Genomic DNA, 13,636 nt, shown 5'->3' on the forward strand with positions numbered 1-13,636 from the left:
CGGCTCATTGGGGTCTACATCAGGTGGGCTATCTTTGACCAGGATTGGATTGGCTTGGTCACCTTTTTGATTGCTTGCAAGTTGATCATTTTGCTTGTCAAACAGAGACTCCTCTTGCTGTGGCTCTTCAGGCTTCCTTTCGGATGTCTTCAAGAAGTACCTTGCAGATTTGTCTTCTATGTAGTGATCTTGGAAGAACACTTTCCTTATGTCGGAGATGTCACCCAAGTCCAATATCTTCAAGAATTTCTAAACGGCACGAGCTCTTCTTGAATGCATCCCATTACCAACTTTGGGAATTATCCACTGTGCACTGGGAAAATACTTGCCGCTCCTCATCATTTTCAGAAGAGTAACTCCAAGTGTTATTGACCATTTGTTCAATATATAATTCTCCATATATACAAAAACACGCTCGAATACATTCACTGGGGTTAGGCACACTCGATTCTTGAGATCACCCTAACCAAATTGTGCATACAAAGTTTTGCCTCTAGACATCTCCTTTGCAAAAACGTTATGTGCATGGAATCAAAAGTGAGGCTTATGTAGATCCTTCACACAATAACCTACCATGCCCTCAAGTGTGCATTTTAATCTAATGTAGTGCGCGGCACATGACAATAGCCCTTGGTGGTTTGTTAATATTCCACATCAAATATTGCTTCACACTTTTTCCAACTACAATGATTGATGTAGACACTATACGGGGAACCATTTGAAAGTGGAGATGGTTAAGGGTTCCATCTCTTTCTAAGGAGAAGACTGCTTGTGTACACTTATGGGCAGACAAACTCCGCAAGAGAATCCCACAGAGAGATATCCACATCATCATTGCCAATGCCGATGGTGATAGAAACTTCCAGCATCTTCAAATTATCGCCACTTGGAAACTTCGGACATGCAACCGCTAGATTATTGTTTGGACATGCAGGAGAAGAGGCGGACACATTGTTTGTTTTCTTCCTCTTCGTCATAGCACAAGACGTCTCAGAGCATCCTGCAAACCACAAAATCCAATATATTAATTCACATATATATCCATACCTGATGAACGCACTCTGCGTTTCACTCCTTTCAAATTAACCAGTTGGATCTTCTGGAGGAGTAACGATACGAGGAGGAACATTCTCCTTGTTCAATTCAGCCACGCCACTAGTAGGAGGCCTATGAGGTGAGACGATTGTAGGAGCTTTAGCTCTTTATGACTGGTTGAGACATGGTGAAAACCATATGCAAACCAACGATCAAACAATTCAATATAAATCGTATTCAAAGGCACACAGCTGCCAGCCATAGTAAGAGAAGAGGAACTCAACCACCCAATTCAATATAAATCATATTCAAAGGCACACAGCTGCCAGCTATAGTAAGAGAAGAGGAACCCAACCAACCACGCAAACGAGACCACATAAACAAGACACCCATAGCAACACTCCATATGCAACAATTTCCAGGAGGAAAATCGGCAATGCAAGATACCGAATATGTGAGAAGGCATGCAGACAAACATTCAACATAAATCGTATTTAAAGGCACATAGCTGTGCCAGCCATAGCAAGAGAAGAGGAACCCAACCATGCAAACGAGACCACATAAACAAGCCACCCCATAGCAACACTCCATATGCAACAAATTTCAGGAGGAAAATCGGCAATGCAAGATACCGAATATGTGAGAAGGCATGCAGACAAACATTCACAAAGGACCACTTTAACAGTGCGTCTAATATGATCACTTTCCTCCATGTTTGAGTCAGACGAATCGGAAGAATCACGTTTGCATTTAGAACGCTTCAATTGACGCTCTAATTTGCGCCCGAGTTCTTGTTCATTGGCAATTTGTTCTTGAAGTACTGATATTTGTTCTTGCACTGTGGGTAGTACGGGTAAAGTAGCCATTGCAATTAAATAAGGATGGAGAGTTTAGCTCTTGAATTCATTTTTTGTGAAATAGTTGGCTAGATACCGTCCTCAAGAATTTTGAGAAAAATCAATATTTTCTTGATGCCGAAAAATTTAAGAGCAAGAGGCTTTTCCAAGGAAGAGTGGGATTCTTCTCTGAAGTGTTGCCTTTGTGGAGAGTAGAGAGTTCTCTTGAATGAATTGAAGGTACACCCTTAACCTTATATAAGCTTATTTTTCAAGCTCGTAATATATGAGGTAGTCTTTCTTATCAAGGCTTTTAAAGTCCAAAAGGGGTGGTTTTACTTCAGCTGGGATGCACCACAAAAAGAGAGAAGGGATATATATATGTGATGCTATAAAGCTTTCAAGCTTATATAGCTTTTACTTAAAAAAAAAATCTTAGTTAAATCTTTGTTAGCCAAGCTTTATAAAGCTTGAAGCAAAACAAAGCTCTATCAGTGCAGCGCGGCTATGGGGAACAGAAGAAATTTAGAAGAAACGACGTTGCTACCGTCGTGGGAGAGAGAGAGAGAGAAATGAAATATTATATTAACATCTTCAAAAGGCCAAAGTGACCTATGAGACCAAAGTTACAACCATAAGACATCTGATACACTGTTTGGAAAAGAAAAGAAAGAACTGAAGGTAAGTATCTAACCCTACAATACATCAGTAGTAGGGAGCATCCACAAGCAGCAACTAGGGAGAGTGGGAAGCTAATGCTACTAGTCAAAATGGGGTACATGAGTACATGGATATATGAATACATGAATATGGGGGAGTACAAAAGTGACAGTGAGTACAACAGTATATGGCTAGAGTGGTAATCATCCTAGGAGCTCTAGCATGGGTCGCTGCCAGATGGCCTAGATATTTGCCATAGTGAGATGCCTGGTCGGACGAGCCCGATGCCTCGCAATGATGCTTTGAATCCTCTGGTGTAGGTACCATCTCTGATGTGAGGATCCGCGAACCCTTGGGCGTCGCGATCTACCCAACTGGATAGCTCCCTCAACTAGAGTCCCACGGGGTGCCTGCTGCTAGGTTGCCGGTTGTGTGTCCTCCTGGGTAGTCCCTCTAAAGAAGTCAGTAATCTGTCTCTGTGTGGACTCCCTGCCAGTCAAGCGTCTGCTTCTGATAATGGACTCTCTAAGCCTATGGATCTCCAGGAGATAAAAGCCCAAGCATCTCTGATCACAATAGTCCATGACTCTAGCCAGTGGTCCAAATCCCTCTATGAAAAGGCAATGGTAGCACCCTCGAATCTCATAATATGCTGTGCAGCGCGACAGATGTAGTGCTCCTTCGTCTCTAGCTCTATCCAACAAATCTGAAAAATCCTGTCCCCCCTGGAGGTATGCCTCTAAATCTACTTGTCTCTATCTCTAACTGATGTGAAGAGGTGCGGATCTGCCCAATGGCGCACCTCAATCCATGAGACAGATGGGTATCCATGTAGCTCGGTCTAAGTATAAAGCCATCCTCAATGGTGCGGAGAAGATGGTCTCTATAGAAAGCCATCTCCGTCCCTAACTCCTGTGAGGGCTCTAGCCATGTCCTCCTAGTGTCCAACTGAATGAGGGAGAGAGGGATGAAAGCAGCGTTGCTAGTTGGAGAAGAAAAAGGAGAAGATTTTTTTTGAAGCTTTTTCTTTTTAATTTCCAAAAGAAAATTCAGCCAACAAAAAGCGATTAAAGCATTTCTCTCCAAAATTGATTTATAGGAGCTTATGGACCATCCTTAATGGATTTCTCTCTCCAGTAGTGGTTTAGCAATCCAAAAGCTAAGGCGGATTCCCCTTCAATTGTAGGCTTCATCCATACGGATGGATCAAGAAAACGCTAAGAATTTGAAAAAATCGCTTTTCATAGAAAAAGTGGTTTTGTGGTTTTCAGGCAGATTGGTTTGCCACCCTCCCCTTATCCTTTGGTCTTTGCCCCTTGGGTAATACATGCAACCCTTCCAAAAACCTTTGAATTTAGCTTTTTAGCTTTCAATTTCTTGTCTCCATCTTCCTAGATCTAACTCTGATACCACTATCATGGATCTAATTTTCTAGGGAGATAGATTTTAATGAAATTATAAGAATTGATTTAATTCAAATAATTCATTAAACACCACATGCTCAACATATTCAATAATTGAGAGAAAACAAGTAAAAATACTTAGCTCACAAGCACGACTCCAAGATTGGGTGCAATCATCTCCCCTCATGTGTGTATGGCGTATTTCCCTCACACATGAGTATTTATGAGACACTTTATTCCAATTTAGGCCATAGTCTCCAAAAATACAAAAAGGTGCTTTCTTGCACGACACTTTCTTATCTTCAAAAATAGAGTGTCCATAAATTGAGGCTTGGGTTTAAAGCATATCACGCTTTACAAAAATATTAAAGGTCAAGTCTATGCTTGATAAACTGAGGCTTTCCAAATAAATCAAAATGTGCACAAGCTAGCACATGTATATACAAAGCTTGTTTACAAAAATGGTGTGAAACCATAGCCACACACATGTTTGTCAGGCGTAAGTAACCCGAGAATTGTTGAAAATACAAGTGAATAGGGTGTGTGTGGGAACAAGCTCTTGGATAGAGGCTGTAAAAGAGGAGATGTAATTGTGAAAGAACCTGTGAAAAGGTTAGAAGAATCTACTAGGAGAGAATAATGGGTAGCATGAGAGAATTTAGGAGTGTGGAGATATTCTGGGAGATATTCAGGGAAAAGAGAAGAGGTGGAGAGAATCAGGCAAGAGGTGGAGATATTCTGGGAGTGAATCATGGAGAAATCAATGGAATTTGATGCTTGATGTAAACTCTATAAATTGAGGCATAGCCCTAATGAGAATTTGCTGGTTTTTGAGTATCCATGCCTACATTAATCTATGTGCTAATTATTCACTAATTACGTCTTAATCACTTGCTAATCACTTTGTTAATTATGTTGATTCTAGTGTTTGATCTACCGTAGCTCATCATTTTGCTCAAATTTCAACATGGTATCAGAGCGATGCCTAGAATCCATCAGATTTATGAGCCCATTATTTAATTAATCAAGATTAGTAGAAAATTATAATTTTTCCTCTTTTTTCAATTAGCCTCTGTACCCCCAGCCAGTGGAGGAGCTCCCTCTTCTTGCACACTCAACCATTGCCCAAACCCTTCTAGCCCAAGATAGCTAACCCATAGGAGCTCCAGCCCATCAAATTAGAAGCGCAAACTGCCCACGGAAGCTCCCGATTTTTGCTGATTAAAAAGCTACGTTTTTCTGCAGTAAATCAATGATTTCTACTTGATCAAATCAAATGGGTCTAATTCCTCTTAGCCTCGGGGGTTTTCAAGCATGCTCTACAAGCTGGTGAAGACAGAATTCAGTTTCATCAAGTCTACAGTGAGATCAAAGCTCTTCATCAAATCTGCAGGTGACTTTGGTAAAACAGAGATTAAGCTTTCATTATTTGGTCAAATCTTGTGTTTCTTGGCTTAATCCTCTACTAGACTCATTGCTATTGATGCCTTTTAAAGCATTTGAGCTCATTTGAAGTGGAAGGCACCAGATCTGGGCTCCCCGCATACTCTGTTTTTTGCACACAAAACAGAGCATTAATTTGCTAATCAGTGATTAATCAGTGCTAATCACTGTATTTTGGTGCAATTGAGGGTTCAAATTAACCATTAGGTATCTGATACAGATCCCTACAACTTCAGATTGCAAATCGGAGTTGGTTTGATACTCCAACCATCCCGTACAAATTGGTTACCCTTGATTTAATGTAATTTCTGGGAAAATTGTGCTGATAAATTTGTGAAAATCATCATTTTGCATTTAACCCTTGGTTAATGCCAGTAAATCTCACTCAAATTCAAGATTATTCACAGCCAAAGTTGCATTTGGGAATGTGCATGAGAATGAATGCTATACGCATTATGTATTGGGCACATTTTATTAGTGTAAAAATGGGAACAGACACTGCCCTTGTCCAGATTAAGGCAAGAGGTAAGACCTCCCGCATAAATTTGGGTTTGCATTGCATAATGATACAAAATAAACATAAAAAGCCCAAAGGAACTGTCAGCAAAACATTGAAACATGTTGCTCACATGGAGCAAAAAGACCTGACGGACGAGCTCATGGCCCCAACCATGAAAGAAGAAGAATATCTCTTCCCAAGAAGAGGATCCACACTAAGAAGATCTGAAGGAAGACATGGACATGAGAAGAGAAGCTGCCACAAGAAGAGAAGCTGCCCCAAGAAGACTGAAAGAAGAGACGGACGTGTGGAGAGAAGCTGCCACGACAAGAAGACTGAAGACAAGAGAAGATGTGAGGCTCCAAAGAGTGAGGAGCCGTGTAAAAATCTCTGAGAGAGAGAGAGAGAGAGAGACCCCACAACCCAATGTAACCTGCCCCAATAAAGTAAAACCACCTCTGAGCCACCGATGATGTAGGCCAAGTGGTAGATGTATGTGTGAGCACTTTAGTCAAGGTCGCGGGCACCTATAGTAAGCCTTGGACACATAGAGAGAGAGAGTGTCAAGGACTATGAGTTAAAGGACTTGAGGCACTGGTCGCGGACTGTCAAGTAAGAAAGAAACTTGATACAGGGTCCAGGTGTGCTGAGATAACTTGAGGGGAGGAATAGACACTGGTCGCGGACTACCAAGTAAGGGGAGGCAAACTTGGTATAGGGTCTAGGTGTGCTAGGATTATTCACTTGAGGGGAGGTGTTGAAAATACAAGTGAATAGGGTGTGTGTGGGAACAAGCTCTTGGATAGAGGCTGTAAAAGAGGAGATGTAATTGTGAAAGAACCTGTGAAAAGATGAGAAGAATCTACTAGGAGAGAATAATGGGTAGCATGAGAGAATTTAGGAGTGTGGAGATATTCTGGGAGATATTCAGGGAAAAGAGAAGAGGTGGAGAGAATCAGGCAAGAGGTGGAGATATTCTGGGAGTGAATCATGGAGAAATCAATGGAATTTGATGCTTGATGTAAACTCTATAAATTGAGGCATAGCCCTAATGAGAATTTGCTGGTTTTTGAGTATCCATGCCTACATTAATTTATGTGCTAATTATTCACTAATTACATCTTAATCACTTACTAATCACTTTGTTAATTATGTTGATTCTAGTGTTTGATCCACCGTAGCTCATCATTTTGCTCAAATTTCAACAAGAATCACCCCTTCATATGAACCAGCTGAAACAAACATTGGAGACCCCAAATATATGTCAATATCTACCAATCGTATTAATATTTATAATGGCATTATCTATGATATTAACATAATTTGGCTTGACACAAAGATAATCCAAGCATCCCCGAATTATCTAAGAGGGTAGAATAATATTTTTAAGAGGGCTTAAAATATATTCCCATAACATTGATTGTTATAGTGTACATGCAATGTGTGGTCATGGTCGATGGTGATTGGAAATAAGAACTGCCGCTTATAAGACAAACATACAAAATACAAAAGAACGAAAAAAGCACCTACGTATGTTCACAATGGGACGCAGCGCCTCATATTTCATACAAAGAGAAAACAAGAACTATAGTTAAAAAGAAACATAACCTTGTGATCTTGCCCTCCTTTCGATGGCCAAAACATTAGGAACGCATGTAGGGCCTTGAGGAGGCGTTAGTATCCTTTCTAGTACAGAATTCACAGTTCCATTTTTTGGGAGGAGTACTAGCAGTCGGTTTTGCTTCATGACAGAAAAGGGAAGTGGATACATGAGGTGGGGCAAAGTTGGTGATATGAGAGAGTATGCTCACAAGCATATCAAGAACAAGTATGCTCAAAGAGTGCAAACCTTTTGGACACCATGCTCACAACAAGCATATCAAGAACAAGTAGATGAGGATATTAATAAAGGATCTGCGGCTTTTGAGAGCTAAAAAAAGAAGCAACACACAAGCCCACATGGTAGACGGTGCATGCACTTGACGTCCACACCATGAAACTGCGGCGCCCCATGCACGTAGAAGGCTTGTGCTTGCAAGAAGCCACTAACACCACGAAATAGCCGGGAAGAAAAGAAACCACTATCGGGAGGCCATACGCATGGAGAACAACAGATGGCTACAATGACAAACATCAGCATGCGCCTTCGATGACGGGGCCACAAAACAAGGCATGCAAAAGGCTATGTGGAATATAGTCGGACCTTACTAAAGCTCTCGAAAAAGAAGGTGGCAACTTACATTTAAATTAATTAATAAATCCGAAAGAGCATTTTGGTGCCTTATTATGGCGGTACATGAATTAAATGGACAAACAATAAAAATTAATTTCTTGGTGGTTATGGGTAAATGGTCGAATCCATTTAAAAGTCACGAATATTGCAAGAGGAGAACGTAAACCCTTCTTGAAAACACCACCATAGTAAAAAAATAGGAGAAGATATCAACACATATAGAGGAAATTCCCCCATAAATCTCTCTCTCTCTCTCTCTCTCTCTCTCTCTCTCTCTCTCTCTCTCACACACACACACCATTACCTACACGTGCATGGTATTCAGTGGTTCATGCACATGGCATACCTGATGGATTGTCTCCCCCCATTTTGAACAATACACCGTGGATTCCTTGTGCCTTGACCTCTCATGCCAGGAGATCAATCGGATCATTAGATCTACTCGGACTACACATACAATGTGGATTCCATATGCCTTGACCTCTCATTGCGGTAGAGATGAACCGGATCATCTAGTTAGATCTACTTGGACTACGCTCGGTGGGAGATCAACTAAATCATTTAGTTAGATCTACTTGTACTACACTTGGTAGGAGATCATCCAATTAAATCTACTTGGACGTGGATAAGAAATTGGTAAGAAATGTAAGTTCTACAGTGATCACTTGTTGGGACTCTCTTAAGATGGATACTTTGTCATGGGATACATATAGATACACATGCTATACATATCACAATTGGCAGTAGCTCCTCGAGGTATCCTCCCACTATCTCAAGGAGATTGAGTGAGCTGATGATATCTCATGGGAGGAGAGGACATGCAGAGTATGTACCCCGAAAGAGGGAGAGGATGAGCCACACTATATGTTTAGCTGCCTGGCCTACTAAGAGATACGAGACAGATTCCATTGTCTTTTTTTGCGTGAGGGATTCAAACATTCCTAGCATGTACTTGATGGAGCTCACATGCCACATGGATGTAATACTGAGAGGCAACATGTTGAGAAACATGCAAAACTTTAACAAAGAGCCATCATTAGTTTCTTCGCGATACAAACATCCACCATATCAAAGTCCACGACCCATACTAGTGCCTTTGCTCCTACATCAAAGTCCACCACATACCGATGCTTCGACTTCACACCCCATCGGAGTTCTGAGCGAGCCTTGCACGCCCTCGATCCAAAGCACCATCATCTAACAGGGACAGATCTTGGAGATTCTTCGCCAATATGACATGCTCATCATAGAGGCCTGATATTCACTTCACCATCAGATCAGTTCTAGCACAGTAGTGTTTCTTTTTACATTTTCTTGCAGTTATCCATCGCTTGGTATATCCTTGGTACCATTGTATCACTTTTGGTCTCATAGACCCTTCGGGTCTTTCGTAGACTCTCTCTCTCTCTCTCTCTCTCTCTCTCTCTCCCTATTTTTATCCTCGTGTGTGTGTGTGTGATACTCTCACTCAAGGTTAATCACTTGGACCAATGAAACCTTTGACTCATAAATAAAATTATAAATTATCTTGGCACACACCTTCGACTCATAAATGACTTTATTCATACTAATTGGACTCAATCAAGTCTCAATTGTACTCATTTACATAAAGTTGGAACCAACTAAGGCATAATTGAACCAAAAAATGAGATATAATTGGACCTATTATTTAAGATACGTAGTGGATGTAATTAAGACCCAATTTAGAGATACATGTAGTTGAATGTAATTAAGACCCAATTTAGAGATACATATAGTTGGATGTAATTAAGAGAGAGACATATAGTTGGATGTAGTTAAGACCCTATTGGATCTAAATGAGATAAAATTGGACTAGACTTAATTATGTTCAATTGAAATATTTTTAGACCTTAATTAGATATGAGATATAATTGGACCCAAGCCAGCCTGATTGGGATAAGGCGAGATCTCAATCGAGTTTAATTGGTGGTTGGTCTTAATTGTTTTTCTTACAAAATCACTTAGCTTTGGTATGGTGGTTCCTATCAGTCTATCAATATTTGCTAACACTCTATTTGTTTAAGTCAAGAGCTTACAGCCTTACCAAAGCATATGTCGTCGGGTCTTGCCTTTGAGTTGCAAATCCAACTTCACATTGGGGGTGCGCTAGCTCATCCACGTGTCATTCTCATTCCGTTGTCACATTGGAATGCTCCGTTGCCAAAGGGGTGAAGGGAGAGCTCTCAATGCCTAGATGGAGGAAGAAGATATCCGTCTGTGCGGTGGTTCTCTCTCACAAAAGGAGGGAGAAGAAGAAGAAGCTATTACAAGAAGAAAACCTACAATCAAACCTATATAGCATGCATTCATCAAGCATTCTCTCCGTTGCCAAAGGGGTGAAGGGAGAGCTCTCAATGCCTAGATGGAGGAAGAAGATATCCGTCTGTGCGGTGGTTCTCTCTCACAAAAGGAGGGAGAAGAAGAAGAAGCTATTACAAGAAGAAAACCTACAATCAAACCTATATAGCATGCATTCATCAAGCAAGCAAGAAGAGGGAAGGAGAGCTCACAAGAAAACTGTTGCGAGGAAATGATTGTCTATTCCTTATTGTCAAAAATGACTTATATACAAGTGACTAGTTTTCACACTAGGCCGACCAAACTTGAAAATAATCTGGCCTCTATTACTAATCCTAAGTAACTTTGTACACTAAGTCTGTAGACTTTCCCTTTGAAAATAATCCGGCCTCTATTACTAATCCTAAGTAACTATGTACCTTAAGCGCATGGTAACTATGTACACTAAGTACACCAAGTATGTAGACTTTCCCTATTTGACATTAAGCGCATGGTAAGGTTGCTTTACATATTCCAATGTCGTTTTCGTGCAAGTAAGATGGCAAAGCACCTTATGGTAGATTGGGCCAATGAAACTATATGGAGTGGTTAACATTGTTTTCGTTATTTCCATTGCAAAATCAGTCTAAGGTTTGTCTTTCTTTAGCTAAATACCTTCATGAAGCTCTATCAGTTCAAGGGACTACCTCCTCCAAAGCTTGATATGGGAATGAAGAAAGTCTTTTTGTATATATTCCTTAATCCTTTTTTTTGAAGCACAATTTAAGCTACTTCTGAGCTAATATTAAAGGAGGGTTAAATGTAATGAGATGCATCTTGGTACATAACATCATGTTTTGCCTTCATCTTGTAAGCTATAATCATAACATATCTAACTCTGTATACCACATAAGTCTTGGCAAAGAGAATTCAAGGCATTGAAAAAGACCATGAATAAAAAGGACAAGTAAAATATCAAAGATAATAAGAAACTGTGTGCTATATGGAAACATGTCAAACAAGAGAAAGCACGTCATAGTTGGAGGGTTAAATAAAATTGGTTCCTCAACTATAAGAAAATGCTATTGGGGATTCATTATAAAAGGAGTCAAGGTAGTTCAGAAAAGGACAATCAACATTTTAAAAAACAAGATGCTAACTTGTATATAGTGGACATAATTATAGACTTGATGATTCAATTGAAATATAGTAGTCAATGTAAATATTCAAGAGATTATTTGAGTAGTAATTAATTGGATTTTGGATTATCATACCAAAAAAGATTGGGAATTCTTATATTGATCCTTGTTTATTTTTTTAATTAAGAGTAAAAAAAAGAAGGGTAAACATAATTGGATTTTAGGGAGCAAACTTATATAGGAGATTGGGTTAAGATTCTATCAATTTAGCGATGTTAAGGATGGAAGGAGTGCATTCATTGTTTTAAGGAAGACCTTGTCTAAAATTAAATGCACTTATGGAAAATGATGCGATTGTGGGGGGGAGGGGTGTATAGACTATGATTGACTATCTGTGTTCACGTATGTGCATATGCATATGTGCACGTGTGTGTGTGTATGTGCACATGATTTCTATTGATAGATCTACATATTTGAAAAAAAAAAAGATGAAAATGTAAGCAAAGCAAATCAAAACTAAAGGTGACACTTTTTGAACCTATCGAGCAACTAGGACCCAAGATATTCCCCAAAATTTTACTCAATCTTAATTGGACAAGTCATAAGTGAAACATACAATTGACCCTTGAGTACCATCAAAGACGAAGTCATATGAATGAATAAATTGGGGTACATAGATGGTTATCGTCGGTAGCATAAATAGTGTTGCTCTGAATTAAGAAAGATTTAGATCTAGGATTTCAAAATGATCAATAAGGCTAAGGGTGGGTTCAGTTTGCACAAAGGGTTGCATTTGAGCCAAAGAACCTCCCTTGTTCACACATAACGCTTGCATTGTTAGTAATGTTTTGACTCCCATCAACAAATAGACATAGCCCAAGTGGTTAGAGCTCTTAGCCAAATGTGGTGGGTCCTCTAGGATTATATTTTTGTGAGAAGTTTTCCACTTGTTCTATTCCCTGAGACTGTAAACTTTTTTTCTTCTTTGAACAACCATGGTGTGGAGTTTTTGCAAATCATTTTTGCCACCTCTGATATGACCCTTTTTGCTAGTCTTTATGACCCTAGAGTGAACCCAACCTAAGAAACATGTGTTCTATTGTGTTTGCTTGGAATTGCAAAGATTTTATGGCTAAACTTTAATTGACACATTATAGTTTTGGAAGAAGATGTAGTACCTATTATGCAACAAATTGATGAAGAATGAGACAAAGTTAACAATGAATGTTAAAGAAGAGTGTTAACTATTCCATTGAAGCACAAGATATTTGTATTTTCATAGTTGTGTCCAAGAATAAAGGTTGAGGTTGGCCATGGAATTAAAATCCAGAATGCATAAACTAAAATGGATATTTTTCCACTACCATTTGTACAAGTAATTAATAGTGTTATTATCCCCCATGAGATGTGCACCTTTAGGAATGGATTTAGTGATAATAATTAATCAAGAGAAGACCTTGAAAAATAAATTTTCATCACAAAATGATCATCATATGCATAACAAGTGATGTCTGTTGGTCTATGTGTAATAATGCTCCAATATCATCCAAAGACTCATCTAGGGTTTATATTTCAACCTTCATGAGATCAAATTTTTCGCCAAGTTAAAATTGAGCAACACACACTTACTTTGTGGCTACAAGCAAAATCCTATCTTTATTGCAATGATATTTACCACACATGATGAGATTGTAAAAAATCTAGAACCACTTATAGATGTTGCTAAGCTTATTGGATTCTTGTGACATGGTAGATTCTACAAAAAGATACATTTGATACAACTGAACATAGCTGCACATATATAAAGAATGTTCATTCTTTTGATCATTCTATTAAAAAAAAACTAGAACCACTTAGATGAAAAGATGATCAATCTCCATCTATAATTTTTTTTTCTAAAGATTGATCAATCAAACTATTAGACACAACAATCTAGATAGGAGCCTTTACATCAAAGAAGAGAGCACGTGAAGAATGTGTGTCCAAACTCTACCAAAGAATTCCATGTACATGTGGATACTTCAAAAGAACCTATTTGGACACAAGGACCACATAAAATACTAGCCCAAGTAGAAAATCATCAAAAGCAA

Source organism: Cibotium barometz, chromosome 30, assembly GCF_041138505.1.
Source record: "Cibotium barometz isolate CiBa-2024 chromosome 30, ASM4113850v1, whole genome shotgun sequence".
Taxonomy (NCBI): domain Eukaryota; kingdom Viridiplantae; phylum Streptophyta; class Polypodiopsida; order Cyatheales; family Cibotiaceae; genus Cibotium; species Cibotium barometz.